Below are 15619 nucleotides of genomic sequence, written 5' to 3'. Positions count from 1 at the left end.
ATCACATTAATAGCCAAAAAGCATGAGACCCCCATCATCCTCCATCTCTCATCCTCTTTGTTAGGACGTTTCTATCTCTGCCTCCATCTCTTTTTTAATTCTCCCTCTCCGTTCTCCATTTCTCTCTCTCTTCCTCTTGTCTTTCTCTCTCTCACTAAAGTTGCACTTGAATGACTCACCCCGAGCTTGTTCTTCACCACAGTTCCCTCTTTGCACATCTCATCCCCTTAAATGACCAGTCAAGCGTTTATTTCATTACATATACCAGAGTTTCACTACACCCAGATCCATTAGAAACTCCCAAAAGTTTTGTGTGAGTGTTATCCTCATATGTGTGGATGCTCTGGTATTTTCTTGCTGTCTCATCTGATTAGTGGCTCCTCTACTGTCCCTTTCAAATGTTCATAACGAGGCGCCGGTTCAGTTCACTGTGAGGTTAATGGATAAAGGGAGGAGGATGTGGGAAAATGTGCTGCATGTGGGAAAAATATATCACAAGGCAGAAAACAAAATGAGGGAGAAAAAGAGAGCAAGGACGATGGACTGTGAAGCACAGAGGAGAGATGTGAATTATGATCATTTGTGTGGTGACCTCAGTTAAAGATTACAGTCTGCCTCGTGCTGGAAAGCACTTTACATCAGGGAGCTCTGCCAAAAGACATTAACTGTGCCAGAATATGTATTTTACTTTAATGAAGCCATGTTATTGTTAAATATTTAAGTTAAACTATTTCAGCAGGATAATGATGAGACAGATCATACACATAAAGAATAGGAAGAGTCTACAGCTGCCTTTAGATGTGCTGCATGCTGTTGCTTTAGGCTAAACGCTAACGTCAGCATGCTTACATGGTCACTGTGACCACGCTAACATGCTGATGCTAAGCTGTAATGTGTTCTATGTTCTTGTTGTTTGTAGCACACTAATTTATATGGTAATTAGTCCGAAACAAAGCATGAGGAAGTGGGGAATGTAATCGATTTTAGAGAAATCAAGAGCAACAGAAGTGTTTTATTAATCCCTGAGGGCGTAATAGGAGGTTATCATTGCTGCTACACAGCATGTAAGCATAAAGATTTAACCTGAAGATAGAAGATACAAGAAAGAGACATTCAAGTGTTATTAAATGTACAAAAAAAAACAAGAATAAAGTGAGATGAACAATGCTGTCTATATATATATATTTTTTTTTTTTTTTGCATGTTTGCCACACTTAAATGTTTCAGATAATCAATTTAAATATTAGACAGACACAAAAAAAAACATAAGTAAACACAAAACACTGTTTGTAAATGAGGATTTAATTTATTAAGGGAAAAAGTGATACAAACCCTCCTGGCACTATGTGAAAAAGAAATCCTCTCCCTTATTTAATCATAAATTAAGTGTGACAAACCACATTTTTTGAAAAGCTGAGTTCTGTACCCAGGCCTGATTATTGCCAGACCTGTTGAATCCAGAAATCCCTTATATAGTAGTGGTCTGACAAAGTGAATTAGGCATCATACCTCGATCCATAGAAAGTTAAGAACAGATGAGAAACAAAGTGATGGACATTAATAGTCTGGAAAAGTCAACAAAGTCATTACCAAGGTTATTATAGCCAACTGAAACTAACTAAACAAGAAAAGCACTCTGAGAGCGCAGACCTCCGCCATTAGCTTTATCTCCCAATAGTACAGAATCCTTTAAAAAATTCCTATATCGAGACGGGGATCCAGGTCACTCCCAAAATCGAATCAGTTCTTCCTTAAGCCATTTGTGAAATTTCCTGAAAACTTCATCAAAATCCGTCCATAACTTTTTGAGTTATGTTGCTAAGAAACTAACAAACCCTGCCAATCACATGACCTCCTTGGTGGAGGTAATAACTAAAACTAAAATTCAAAAATCCTTTAAGTTAACTGAAACTCAAGCAAAACAAAGCTTTAAAGAAAAAACAAAAATGGACTTAATTTGTATAGTGCACTTACAAAACTAACTCAAATAAAATAAGAATAAAGACAAAATATCCCTCGTTCTAGTCGTTGACACAACCATATTGACTGGCACCTACACCAGAGTCTGGGGAGAGTAAAATTGCCTGATCTGATTGGTTAAGACTTCATACAGTGTTAGTTTTATGTCTGGAGTTGTATTCAAACATCCTCTTTGAACAAATAAAATAAAAAGTGAAGAATAGACTGTTTTAATAAGTTTTTATGAATGTATGATATTCATATAGCCTTGACATGTATCCAAAAAAAAAATAATACTAACACTAAAACTAATAAAAACAAAACTGAAATGAAGCATTTTTGCAAAATAAAAACTAAACTAACAAACAGCAGTAAAAACTAATTAAAACTAAACTGAAATTGAAAAAAAAGAAATTGGAAATGAAATAAAAATACAAACTATTGAAAAATCTAAAACTATCATAACCTTGGTCATTACTGAGGCTTTGGGACTCCAGCGAACCATGGTGAGAGTCATTGTCCACAAATGGGGAAAACTTGGAACAGTGGTGAACCTTCCCAGGAGTTGCTGGCCTGCTGATGTGATTCCAAAAGCACATCCATGACTGATCCAGGAGTTCACAAAAGAACCCAGAACAACACCTAAAGGCCTGCAGGCCTCATTTGACTCAGTTAAGGTCAGCGTTCATGATTCAACAACGAGAAAGAGACTGGGCAAAAATGGCATCCATGGGAGAGTTTCAAGGCCAAAACCACTGCTGACAGAAACAGAACACAAAGGAAAGTCATGTTTGACAAAAAAACATCTTGATGATCCCTTAGGGCCCTATGTGGAAAAAAATGGCTAGACATTCTATTTCAGGATTTTCTGGTAGAGAGGAGAATTTATGGTTAATTGAATTAGAGCAAATGGTCCAGGTCCTGGAGTAGCAAAGCGTCCCCAGACCATCACACTACCACCACTATTGTTGTCTGTTGATTTGATGCTCTTTTTATGAAATGTTGTGTTATTTTAACACCGGATGAAACAGAACAAACACCTTCTAAAAAGTTCAACTCTTGTCCTGTCAGTGCACAGAGTATTTTCTCAAGTTAATAAAAATAAAACAATTTTATATACTCTATGACTAAACACTTATTTATATTGGCCTTATCGTGTTAAATTCTTGCCAAGTTTGTTCTGCTAAATGCTACAAGGCTAAACATTACATGATGTCCCTTTAAACTAAGTGTAATTGAATTCCTGTTGTTCTCTGACTTGCTTTAATTTTGAAAGCAAACAGAACTTTTATTTCCAAGTCCTGATGGAGATCTTAGTCTTCAAAACATGATGGTTTTTTAATGATTTATCCTTTTTAATAAAAGCCTTTTAAGTATTCTCTCCCTCAGTGGTTCATTTTTCATGCTTGGTGTGTCTGGTCTCTTCTTTTTTGTGGGTCACATTTTCCCATGAGCACCAAACACACTTTTCCCTTATTTTTCATTTGCTTCAATCACACTGAGCAAACAGTCATCCCCATTTTCTCTAAAGTTTTACTCTTCCACTGATCGTTGAAACATTTTGCTCATTCAACTTTTGTTAAACTAATAAGTCAGTTTGTTACACCGAGTGTCGACCACACCATCTGGTGCCGGACTGTTCCAGGTTGGATCGTCTGTTTGCACATCCCTCATGAGGATGGATGTTTAGGAGAAATAATCCATTTCTGAGCAGCTCAGTCCCACTTTAACAGGATAGAGCCGATGAGGCAATCACAGTTTGCCGAGCCAGGGGCGGAGTCACATCAATAAAGTGGACAGCACAGATCCTCACTTTCCTGAACAGCCTTCATATCTGTCTTCTTCTTATGTTTGAGATTCAAACTACTGTTGCTTACTAAATTAAAATGTGCCTGTCAAAACTCTGTGTTTAGCAAATTTTCACCAAAAAATGTTCTTCTTTAATCTCTTTATTTTCCAAACAGTCCTTGTTTCAGCCACATTTGGCCTCTGAGACATAGCCAGGACGTCCTACAGCTGTCATCCCTCTCAACCCTCTCCCATCCATCTCCATCTGTGGCTTCATCATTCCCTCACTCTGTATTCACATGAAAATCATCCAGCAGACATTTCACACTTTGGAATAAATCTGATAACATAAATACTCTGCTAAAATCTCAAGTGTGTGCCGGTTGTTGTAATGATGAAACTATGACTGCATTAGAGGTGTTTACATCCAAATAAGCGGATGTTTTTCCTTCTTGATTCCTTTAATCTAAAGATCTAGTAATTCTGATTTTGTACCTCACAGTTACGTTTTTTTTTGGTCATAATTACCATATTTGTAACTGTTTATCTTAATTTTATTTTCAATCTTACTATTGTGATTAACATTTTCATTATCTGACTTTTTAAAATCTCAAAACATTGGCTTTTTATCACAATTTTGACTTTTTATCTAATAATTATTGTTTCCATCTAAGAATTTTTACTTTGTCATAGTGACTTTTTAATCTTATAATTAAGACAACTTCATAATTTTGAGATTTTTACCCTCATAATTCTGACTTTATATCTGATAGTTATGATTCCTTTGAAATAATTTGACTGCTAATACCATTATCATAAATTCTTTTAAAATCATCATTTCAACTTTGTATCTCATAAGTCTGAGTAGATTTTTCATTATTTTGATTTACAATCCCAGAATTATTTCAGTCTCATATTTTTTTTTGTAATAACATAGTGCCTTTCTATTGCATAATTTAGACAATTTATACATAATTCTGACTTTATATCTCATATTTAGGATTGTTTTTGTCATAATTGTGACTGTTAATCCCATAATTATAAAGTTGTATCATAATTTTAATCTTTATCTCATATTTCTGACTAACTTTTTCCTTATTCTGACTTTTTTAATCTCATAACAAAGACTTTTATCACGGTTTTGACTTTTTATATCATTATTAAGACAAAAAATATATAATTGACAAACTATGCCAGAAAAGTGATTTTAATCCCATCATTTTGACTTTTAATCCCACAATGTTTACTTTTTTATTTCAATTCCATCTTTTTATATCATAAATGTGACTTAATGTTTCCTTGCTTTTATTTTGATTTGATCTTATAACAATTACTTATTTTTTATCACAATTTTGACTTTATATCTCATAATTAACACAAATAATCTGATCATTTAAAAAACTATACCAGAAGTTTGACTTTTAATCTTATAATCCTAATTATAATTTCAACTGTATCTCCTAAATGTGATTTTCTGTTTCCTTATTATCATTTTTGTTTAATCTTATAACAATGACTTTTTTTTAAAGGTTTATTTTTGGGCATGTTTTGCCTTAATTTGATAGAGGAGAGGATGGTGGATGGAGTCAGAGACGGGGAGGGAAATGTGGTGAGGGGCCTCGGGCCGGATTCGAGCCTGGGCCGCCTGCATGCATGGGGCACGCACCTTATCCATTCTGCCACCTGCGCCCCACGATGACTTTTTTAATCTCAACTTTGACTTTGTATTTCATAATTAAGGATTATAATCTTATCATTAAAAAAAAACTATCCCATAATAGTAATTTTTATCCCACGGTTTTTTAACTTTAAATCTCATAATGTTGACTTTTTTAAAATTATAATTCCAATTTTTTTTTTCTCAGAAATGTGACTTAATGTTTCCTTATTATTTTTGTCTAATCTTATAACAATGACTTATTTTCTTATTACAACTTTGACTTTGTATCTCATAATTAAAACTAATAACCTTATCATTTAAAAAAAAAACTGTCCCATAATTGTGATTTAATCCTATAGTTTTTTAACTTTTAATCTCATAATGTTTACTTTTTTATTATACATAATTCCAACTTTCTATGGACTCACTGTTTCCTTATTATTGTTTTTGTTAAATCTTATAACAATTACTATTTTTTTATCACAATTTTAACTTTATATCTCATAATAAAACTAATAATTTTATCATTTGAAAAATATCCCATATTTGGGATTTTTAACCAATTTTTTTACTTTTAATCTCATAATGTTTATTTCATTATAATAATTCCAACTTTTTATCTTATGAATGCGACTTAATATGTCCTAATTTTGACCTTAAAATGTCAGAATGTTGACATTTTACCTCATAATTTTGAGTCTCTTTATTTCTTATATAACTATTTTATGTAATAATTGAACTAACAATCTCATAATTATGACTTTTTTTAAAATCATAATTTCACCTTTTATCTCATAATCATGGCTTATCATTTCATTTAAGAAAAAAATGGCTAATGGCTGTTAATGGCTTTAAATAATAATTTTGACTTTTTATTTCATTATTATGACTTTTGATGTAATAATTTGGACATTTTTATTATTACCTTACATTCTAACTTTCTATCTCACATTTCTTCTTATTTTTTCTTTAACAGGTCGCAGAAATAGGCTTCCCTGGAGCATTATGCACCAAAACTGCATCAAGTTATGATATTAGATTTTTGTTGTAGTTTCCAAATCTTAAACACAAAGACATTTAATTGGTCCACTTCTTTGGGAACCCTCTTGCTGATAGTTTTGCAAGGCATCCTGGGAGATTTCTTCTAGCTTTGGAGTGTGCCTCTGAAAATCTCAGTTTGAGAGGTCATTTCAACAACAATGTGGACAAACTACCCCTGGATGTGAATGACATGATACAGTAGAGGGTGCCTTGTTATTGAGCCTTTATCTCTCTTTCATTTCTAAGGTCTCTCTACCCTCTAATGTAAACAGATCAGCATGAAAAACAATGCATTTGTGTATGATGGTGCATTTATGTGAACATTCCTTCGTATGCATGGGTAGGGGTGAGCCTGAACTGTGAATGTGTGTGGGTGTTTGGGGAATCTCACACTGAGCTCTTTCCCTTCTGATTGTCCTTGTTTCCTTTAGCATTTCTTTCCTTGTGTAAGATAAATAATTCAGGCCTCCAGAGGCAGGAAGTGGGGAGGGAACATTCATGGAAAAAAATGAAAGAGTCATGAGCCCCGACTTTCTCCATGTGTTATTTCTTAGGGAGGCAAAGAGCACAAAGGCAGCATTTCCCCTGTAGTGGTGCGTAAAGCCCCGTCCCACTGCAGAGCAAAAACACACAAATCAGCACACATCAGCTGTGTGCAGCCCAGACTGGAGACTGAGCGGCTGTATTTGCATTTCGCCCTAAAGTGCTTGGCACACAAACAGGATTTCTTGTTATCCTTTGTCTGTAATGAGGATGAAAGATTACTTCTTTCTAAAATATCAATAAGGTCATTTCAGAGCAGAAAAAGCAACCTTGACAGAGGAGGACCCTGGATATTGCAGCACACGCTTTTCATTTATAAAGTGAATAAATTAAATCTGTTATCAGTCAGTCATGCAGATCAGCCCTTTCTAGCAATATGTTTTAGATTTCCAGTGTGGTTTGACTTCCTTTCCACAGCGAGTATTGGATTAGTTTCCCTATTGAGCTACTTAGCACCTGAGGCTTTCTGCTAATTCTACACCTCCCCTCCTCGGCCCCCTGCATCTTCACCACCCTTACAGGGTTTGCTGAGGTGGCCATTCAAGCAGAAACGTTGCAGCCCAAGTGCAAAAAAGAAAACACAGATGTACTTAAAAAATCTAGCCTTGTTTTTGTGCCTGCAAGGCAGCTGTTATAGGAATCAGACAGCATCATTTTGGCTGTAGATTTTTGCCTGTGCGTGACTTCTGTGGTCTCATTCCCAGGTGGTCGTCGCCTTTTAACCTAGAAGTCGTCTCGATCCTCATTCAGCTCATTATTCTCAAAGCGGCTTGTGGGAATGACTGGCAGGTAGGGCTTTAAGAGTCTTACTCTCGTCTGGTGACACTTTCCTCAACACTGGAAGACGTTCCATAAGAAGTTGAAATTCTGAAAGAATGGTGGTTAAATTTGGGAGAGGGGTGGTGACAATGAGAAGAGGCTGACATTTTTAACTCAGTAATGAACAAAAAATATCAAGGGCACTAAAAATAGCCAATCCGACTACTTTCATCACCATTATTGCAACATTGGGGTTCAGTTTTTTTTTAAATCAAGGGCGTTGCATTTGACTTCTTGGGAAAGAGATGACTCATTATACTACTACAACAGCTGGATGCTATTGATTTATTTGATTGTATTTGATTTGATTTATTTGTGGTCAGAAAGAAAGAAATTCTTTATTTCACAGCTGCTTAAAGTTTTTTTAATTAAAATCATCAAAACAAAAAAAAGTCTGCTTATTTTGACTATTCCATTATCTTGCACATGCATGTTTCTGATAAAATAGTGGCATCCTGCTGCCTATTTTTAATGTATTATCTTTTGAGCTTTTATGCCTCTATTATAAATACTCCTGTCTACATATATGCTGTAGTAATCAGTGTAGTGCACATTTTGTACAGAGAAAGTTTGGAAAGCTTGAATGTCAGTATTAGATTCTCGCAAAGATTTTATGTGGAAAACAAAAATGTTCATGGCAAGCTCATCAGCAAAAAGGCACTGAATTTATAAATGCAAACACAGTGGCCTGACATTCAACCGATGCGAGTGACAATATAAGCTTGATTTCATTCATTCCAGAACCTGGCATGCCAGATAAACTCTTTCATATATCCATTGCATGGGAAACATTTCAAATTCATCTGGGAAACCTCCCATACAAAGTGTTTGGAAAGGGCAGAATTTTACAAGAATTTCTCTGAAGGTGATTGGATGAATGCTCTGTCTGCCACATTAATTAAGGGCCAATCAGAGCGACAAGGCAATACTGAGGTCCTGGGCCTGTGCATCTAACCTGAGCTCCAAGTGGAGTAGGTTTGTGGATAAATCTCATGCCGAGGCTGGTTGGGAGAAGAGCAAACACATCTTTTCTGTCAAGAAAAGCTTTCAGTGTGACTATTTGCTCTTTATTTAAAAGAAACGTGGCCCAGTTCTTATTAAACTGCTGCTATGCTATAGCTTCATCCAAGCTAATTGCTACAGTGATGGCAGCCATTGTACATACGGGCCTGCATTCCCCCCCCATTGCCCTGTTCCTATTTTCCTCTGCTACTTGCATTGACATAGGTGAGGAACAAGGAGAGAGGAAGATGACAAGGAACCAGGAGTGTCTGACAGCAGTATTTCCTTGAAATCTTGTCCTCTGACTTGAGCCAACTTAGAGACAAAAGTATTTGTCTCTAAGCTGTCTACAGCTCATCAGATGCACACACTCATCAGATGGCAGCTGCTGCCCGAGGTGCTGCTTTGAATGAAACTCGAAACTCTGGATTTCTTGGTTCAAAACTTTGTATTTTCTAAATGAAGTAATATAATATGAAATAATAACAATATGAAACAAATAGGATCTCTCATGGATATCTGCATAGGCATTTAGGCTTCTGTATGTTTTGTAGAGTTATACAAAACTGACATTATCACGGCAAAAATGAGCACAATACAATTTGGATGTATGTTTGCCAAGCGTTTCCATTCATCATACATTTTGGAACATTTTTCTATAGAAAACAGCTCTGAGACCCACTTTTGGGCCCTGACCCACCAGTTGAGAACCACTAGTCTAGGCTATCCCAAAAGGGCTTCCTCCACTAGCATGCTTTAAATCACTACTGACACTGATCCTGTGGCAGCGGCTGCAGGCATGAAGTCAATCTTTCCACTGAAGGTCTAGTTTGATTTCTAGGTCATGCAAAGGCATTAGTTGAATTTAAGTCTTTTTCATAACCAGCTAAAAACCCCTCATAGAAACTTTAAGAATGGGTGCTGTTCCTGTTGGTGAAAGGTATTAGTTTTGGTGGAACGTTTAAACAGGGAGGTGAGCCCTGGCATTAAAATGGTTTAATCCCTGCAGTGGAAAATACCACATAAAACATTAAAGGATATATACACAAAAGAATAGAAGACATGAAGCCTGCCTTATCCCACAATCCAAATCTTTATCAAAAGTCAGACATTTTTAGTGTGAGGAGTGCCAGCTCTGATGTTGCTCTTGTTTCATGAAGATTTTAAAAATGTTAGGATAAAAATAGTCAGAAGGAAAAGAGTTTTATCTGAAATAGACGGCCAGTTGCAGGCTAAAATGCACCGTCAGCATCAGACTACAGGCACTCACTAAGTGATAATGGAGCCAGAGGGCGGACATGTGAATGTGGTTTGACTGTTTTTAAAGGTGGAGAATTTTGTTGTATGTGTGTTCTTTAGTAGTTCTCATTACTGGCATGATTTATTTAAAAAAAACTCTTTTTAAACCAGCTTTTACTGTTCCATTGACTGGGCATGTTTGTGCTGTTTTTGTATGTACCTTATCACTCTTTCTTAGTCTGTTAAATGTGATCATATGTACATTTTATTTTGACTAATTTGGCTTTCTTTTTCCTATTTTATCCATCAACACATTTTTGTATCTTGCTGTTTAAAAGCTTTGCAAGCAGTTAAGAAAGGTGTTATAGGATGTTATGTTCACATGTCTTTATCATTTTATAATTTTTGGTGATTCTGATTTATGAAAGATGGCCTAGCTGACTCTTTATTCTACACATTTGCACATTTGTGATCATACATTTACTATCACTGAATGATAGACTTTATACTCTGTCTTAGAGGGAGTTTTTCTGACTTTCAACCTGATCTACAGTCGGCCTACTGTCCTCTTTAAGGCATGTTTGGAACAAATATAATGAAGTAAGGCATAGATGTGACAGGTAAGCCACCTAAGAGCACCATTGGGCAGGAAGGAGGATTGACACAACCCCGGTCATGCTCTGGATGTCTTGGGAAAGACAGAAAATAAGCTGGTTGAAAAAAAGGCCCTCATCTTTAGAGCAGAGTAAGAGGTGGATGTGGCGAGTAATCACGGGGAAGGGTACCATCTGAGCGGGTAGTAGGTTTGCCAGTAGGCCCTGGTCATACTGTAAATGTCCCAAGGGCACGAAAACCGCTGGTGTTTTCCAAGCATGTTACCAGGGATGAAAAGGCCTGGAAAAAAGAAATGCCGTCGAGCTTGACCTTGGCTGCTGAGTGAGCTCGATTCTGCCACATCACAGAAAGCTGTGGCTCCGTGGTGAATCTTTACCGCCCTATATGCCTAAAACTTAAGCACAGAACTGTATAACCAACCCTATAATCCAGTGATACTCAACGAGTGGCTCTTTTGTGATGATTTGTGGCTCTTATATGTCTTAATTTGAAATATTATTCCCCTGGAGAAAACCTTAAATAAAGGGAAACTTGACCTCAAAATTTATCCATTGTAGGTCACATTAATAGTTTGTTTCTCGCACTTATACAGTTGGCTTTAAATGTCAACTTTTAAATTTGTCTGTATATTTCCTGTCATGATCCTGGTTTTGATTTATTATGTTTCTGAGTTTTCCTTTGGTTATCCTTTTTGAATTCTGTGATTTCTAGTTTGATCTTGTATTAGGTTTTGAGTTTATTAGGAGTTTTCTTTAGCCCTCGTGTTTCTTGTGTAGTATTTTCCTGTTCTAGTATTTAGTTACTTCTTGTGTTTTATGTTTTATCACTCCTTGTATTTCATGTCTAGTTATTCTCTGTGCTTCATGTTTAGGTTATTCCCTGTGTTTTATGTTTAGTTACTCCTTGTATTTTATGTCTAGTTATTCCTTGTTTCATGTCTAGTTTTACTCCTCGTGTTTCATGTTTAGTAATTCCCTGCTTCGTGTTAGTTTTACATTCCCTGTGTTGCATGTTTGGTTAATTCCTATGTCTCATGTTTAGTTTTACTCCCTGTGTTTGAGTTTCACTCCTTGGTTCTTTGTATGGTTTTCAGTGTTTCTGTAGTTTAGATTCTTGTGTCCAGTTTTCAGTCCTTGTGTGCTTCTTGTGCTAGGTTCCATGTTTCCTGTTTTATTTTGTAGTTGCCTTCCCTTGTGTGTGATTCCAGTTTTGCTTCCTGCCTGAGTTTCCCTCCACTTTGATTATCCTTCACCAGTTTCACCTGTGTCTGATTGTCCACACCTGTCTGCCATTGTTAATCACTCCCTGTGTATATAAGCTCTGTGTCTCCCTGTGTCTGTGTTGGTTCATTGCATATGTCTTCCCAGTGCTTGTTACTCCTCGTGCTTCCTCGTGCTTCCTCGTGCTCTTTTGGATTTTGTTTTGTTTCTTTGATTTTGATTCCAGTGTTTTTGTTCAAGTAAGTTCTTTTGTTTCATTAAATCCTTTTTATCTGCATTTGGGTCCTCCATTTTGAGTTTTTCCCCGTAATTCGTGACATTTCCATTGCCCTTATTTGCAATTTTTTGCCACTTTTAATCCATTTTTACTGCTTCAAGCCCACTTTTGTCACTTCTTTTTGCTAATTTTTGCCACTTTTATCCAGTTTTTGACTCTTTCATCCTGTTTTTTGCTATTTTTGCCACTTTTCACCCATTTAAGCTGCCTTTCGCCACTAAATGGCCCTTTTTCCCCAATTTTTCCCACTCTTTGCTGCCTTGTGCCCACTTGTCACTTGTTTTTTGTCATGTTTTTACAATTTTTGCCAATTTTTGCCACTTGTAACTCATTTTTGTGTCCATTCTCACCCATATTTTACTATTTTCTGCCCTTTTCTGCCAATTTTTATCCCCATTTTCATCAGTTTTCACCCAGTCTTAGGCGTTTTATGCCTACTTTGCCCCTTTTAACCCTTTTTTGCCACTTTTTGACCATTCTGCCCCCTTTAACTTGTTTTTTTGCCACTTTAACCCATTTTTTTGCCACTTTCACCACTTAGATTGTGGCTCTGGCTAAGGTATTTTTCAACAGTTTGGCTCTTTTGGTTGAGCAGGGTTGAGTAACGCAGCAATAATCAAATAAAGCTCTAAAGACTCTGAAGAATACCATACTGATGTGGCCCTAAAGTTTTGGTGATCTTAGATCCTTTTTAGATGTGCTGGATAACCTCTGCATTGAATTTCAGCACACCTAAAATAACCATAACAGGAGCAAATGCCACATTAGATTCTTCTTAAATGACAGAAATTTAGCAAATATCTTGCTTTTACATTTTAGAAAGTAAATCGATAAATTTTTAAAGGTGACACCTTGTCAGGATGTAGAGACAAACTCATCCCTTCCTCAATGAGCTGCAGAAAAACATCTGAGTCAATGATGAAAAAGTCGGTTGTTTGGTGAGATGATAATTATGTTTGGATGATTATTTTGATAGGCATATAATTCAAGTACTGGTAAAAGGACTTGTGATATTTACCATAGAAAACATAGTAATAGAAGGCTACATATTGTAGACTTAACATGTGACTAGTCCTGTATTCAAAACTTTGTTGAAATGGGTGTAATAGTACTAGTATGAAAATATGGCTTAACAATGAGGAAGCTAGGGTCAGGTGGTAGGAAAATTTTACAAAACGTTTAATATAGCGGAGTAAATTCGTTCGCATTAGCTTTGTTAGCTTTAGCTATAGCTACATTGGCTTATGTATAATGTTAACTATGTAGCCAGTGAAGCTACGCTTGCTTTAGCTAAAGCTTGCAAAGCTAAAGCATGCCACTGTTGTAACTACTTCTAAACCGGGTCTACACATAATTTAATCCTGGATTAGACATCTTAGCTTTCTCTAATGTATTTATGAAATGTTGCTCATTTTGCAATGTTATTCTATGAATGGGACTGACAGACTTTGATTATGTATAAAGTTGAATTTAAAAAAAAAAAAATCCAAAACATTTTACCAGTAAATTTCATCCCCTCCATTCTGACAGGCATCGTCTCACAGTAGTGGTGTGCAAGAGGGGGCGTCTGAAATCTGTGGTCTGCAGCCAGGGGCACAGATGTCCCGATGCAGGGTTGTCTAAACTTTTTCCACTGGGGTTTAGAAGTTTAAAAGCACTGAAACTAGAAAAGACAGATCATACTGCAGGTTTTACTGTCTGAATATGGTACTGTGGTCAAAACTGAAGTCATGTCAGAGGTTGGACGACATCGATTGTGTATTTTGGGAACAATATCGATGCCATACATTGGTCTTACCCTGAGAAATATCATTAGTGTCCTCGCCCTCTCCTACCAAATCAATCCTCATCTCTCCTTGCCTGTCTTTCACTCTGCATACCCCAGCTAATGAGTAGAACAGAGATGAAGATGGAGGAAGAAGAGGGAGATGGTAGCGTGCACAAATTGAGCGAGAGATGGGAGACTAAAGAGAGGGGATGAGAGAGAAAGGAGGAGGATGCAAAAAAAGAAAAATAGAGTGATGGGGGAGGATGTGCTGAGAATAAGGAGCGTGTATTGATCCCTGCTTCATGATGGACTGAGAGGCTGCTTGTCACTCTGACAACCAAAGACAAATGGAGCATCAGATGGTCAGCTTTAGACTGTGCTGAATGGCTAGAAAGAGCCGAAAACATGATCAACAAAACAAAAAACAGCTGAAAGGTTTAACCTTTTTGGAGGGGAGGGAGATTCTAGCTTAGAGCTGTGCACCTCATTAAATACTCAGTTTAAGCCCTGTGGATTTCATTGATTGCTGGTGTCCAGCAATGCTTGAGCTTTACAGCACAGCTTTCTCTAAAAGAGGCAAAATGAGCATGAGCCCTAGGCAGGGATGATTGTTTTTGCATCTTGAATCTATTTCTGACTAGAGATCTTAATGTGGGCTGGCCCGAGCAGCTAAAGTGGGTCATAGGGTGAAGCAGACATGAAAGGGCTGACACTAAGTGGAGTCATCCTTGCTGGGGGGCATATCACTGCCTCCGCTCTGGTACATACACACACAAAGCCACTGCATAACACCAACCCCCCCTTGTTCTTCACCTCCCTCGGTTATTTTTTGCCTTGCAGTTTCTGTTTTTATGGCTGCCTCTGTCCATTTTTGTGTTTGCCTCATGCAGCAGCATCAACGAGATCTACTTCTCAGACTAGCACCTCTCTGCTCGGTGTGGATGTTATATTTGCAGCTTGTCTAGGGTCCTGAGACTATGGCAGGGACATAAATCCAAATTATAAGACATATCAATCTATTTTCAAAGGAGATAGGCTGGGAAAATCGTGCTGATTTGAAAAAAGAATGGCCTTATACTCAGGAAAATGATTGTTTACAGCAAGAACTACTAACAGGAATGATGCTTATAAACCACAAGATAATGTGTTTGAAATGTATAGACTACAAGGGGAACTGTTATTTTATCTAATTTATGTTCTGTGTATTTTATTTAAAGATGATTTAAACACAACCCCTCAAATTATCTAGGTCATGTTTTTGTTTTTCTTGCACATTTTTGTGTTTATTTCCTGTTTTATTTTGAAGCCTCTCACCCTTGACGCTGTCTTCCATGTCCCACTCCAGTCCACCCCTGATTATCCTTGTTATCTCGTTATCCCTGATTGTCTTTGTATTTAACCCCAGTGTATCCTCCCTCATGTTGTCAGTTCATAATGTTTCCTCTGTGTACCTCGTCCTAGCATTTTCTCTGAGTTTGACCCTTATGGATGATCTTCTGCCTGCCCTCTGAACCAGCCTTTGCCTTGTCTTCTGGTTTTTATCTACTGAGTATTTTTGTCTCGTTGCTCACCAACTTTGGACTGATTAAAGTAACTGCCCTTTTAAATATCCAAAGACTCTACATTTGAGTCCAAAAACAAGAAATTGCCATTGATAAATTGATGTGAGGTTGTGTAGTTCTATTCTA

This window comes from Cheilinus undulatus, linkage group 2, assembly GCF_018320785.1.
Source record: "Cheilinus undulatus linkage group 2, ASM1832078v1, whole genome shotgun sequence".
Taxonomy (NCBI): Eukaryota; Metazoa; Chordata; class Actinopteri; order Labriformes; family Labridae; genus Cheilinus; species Cheilinus undulatus.
Note: the sequence above shows the minus strand (reverse complement) of the source record.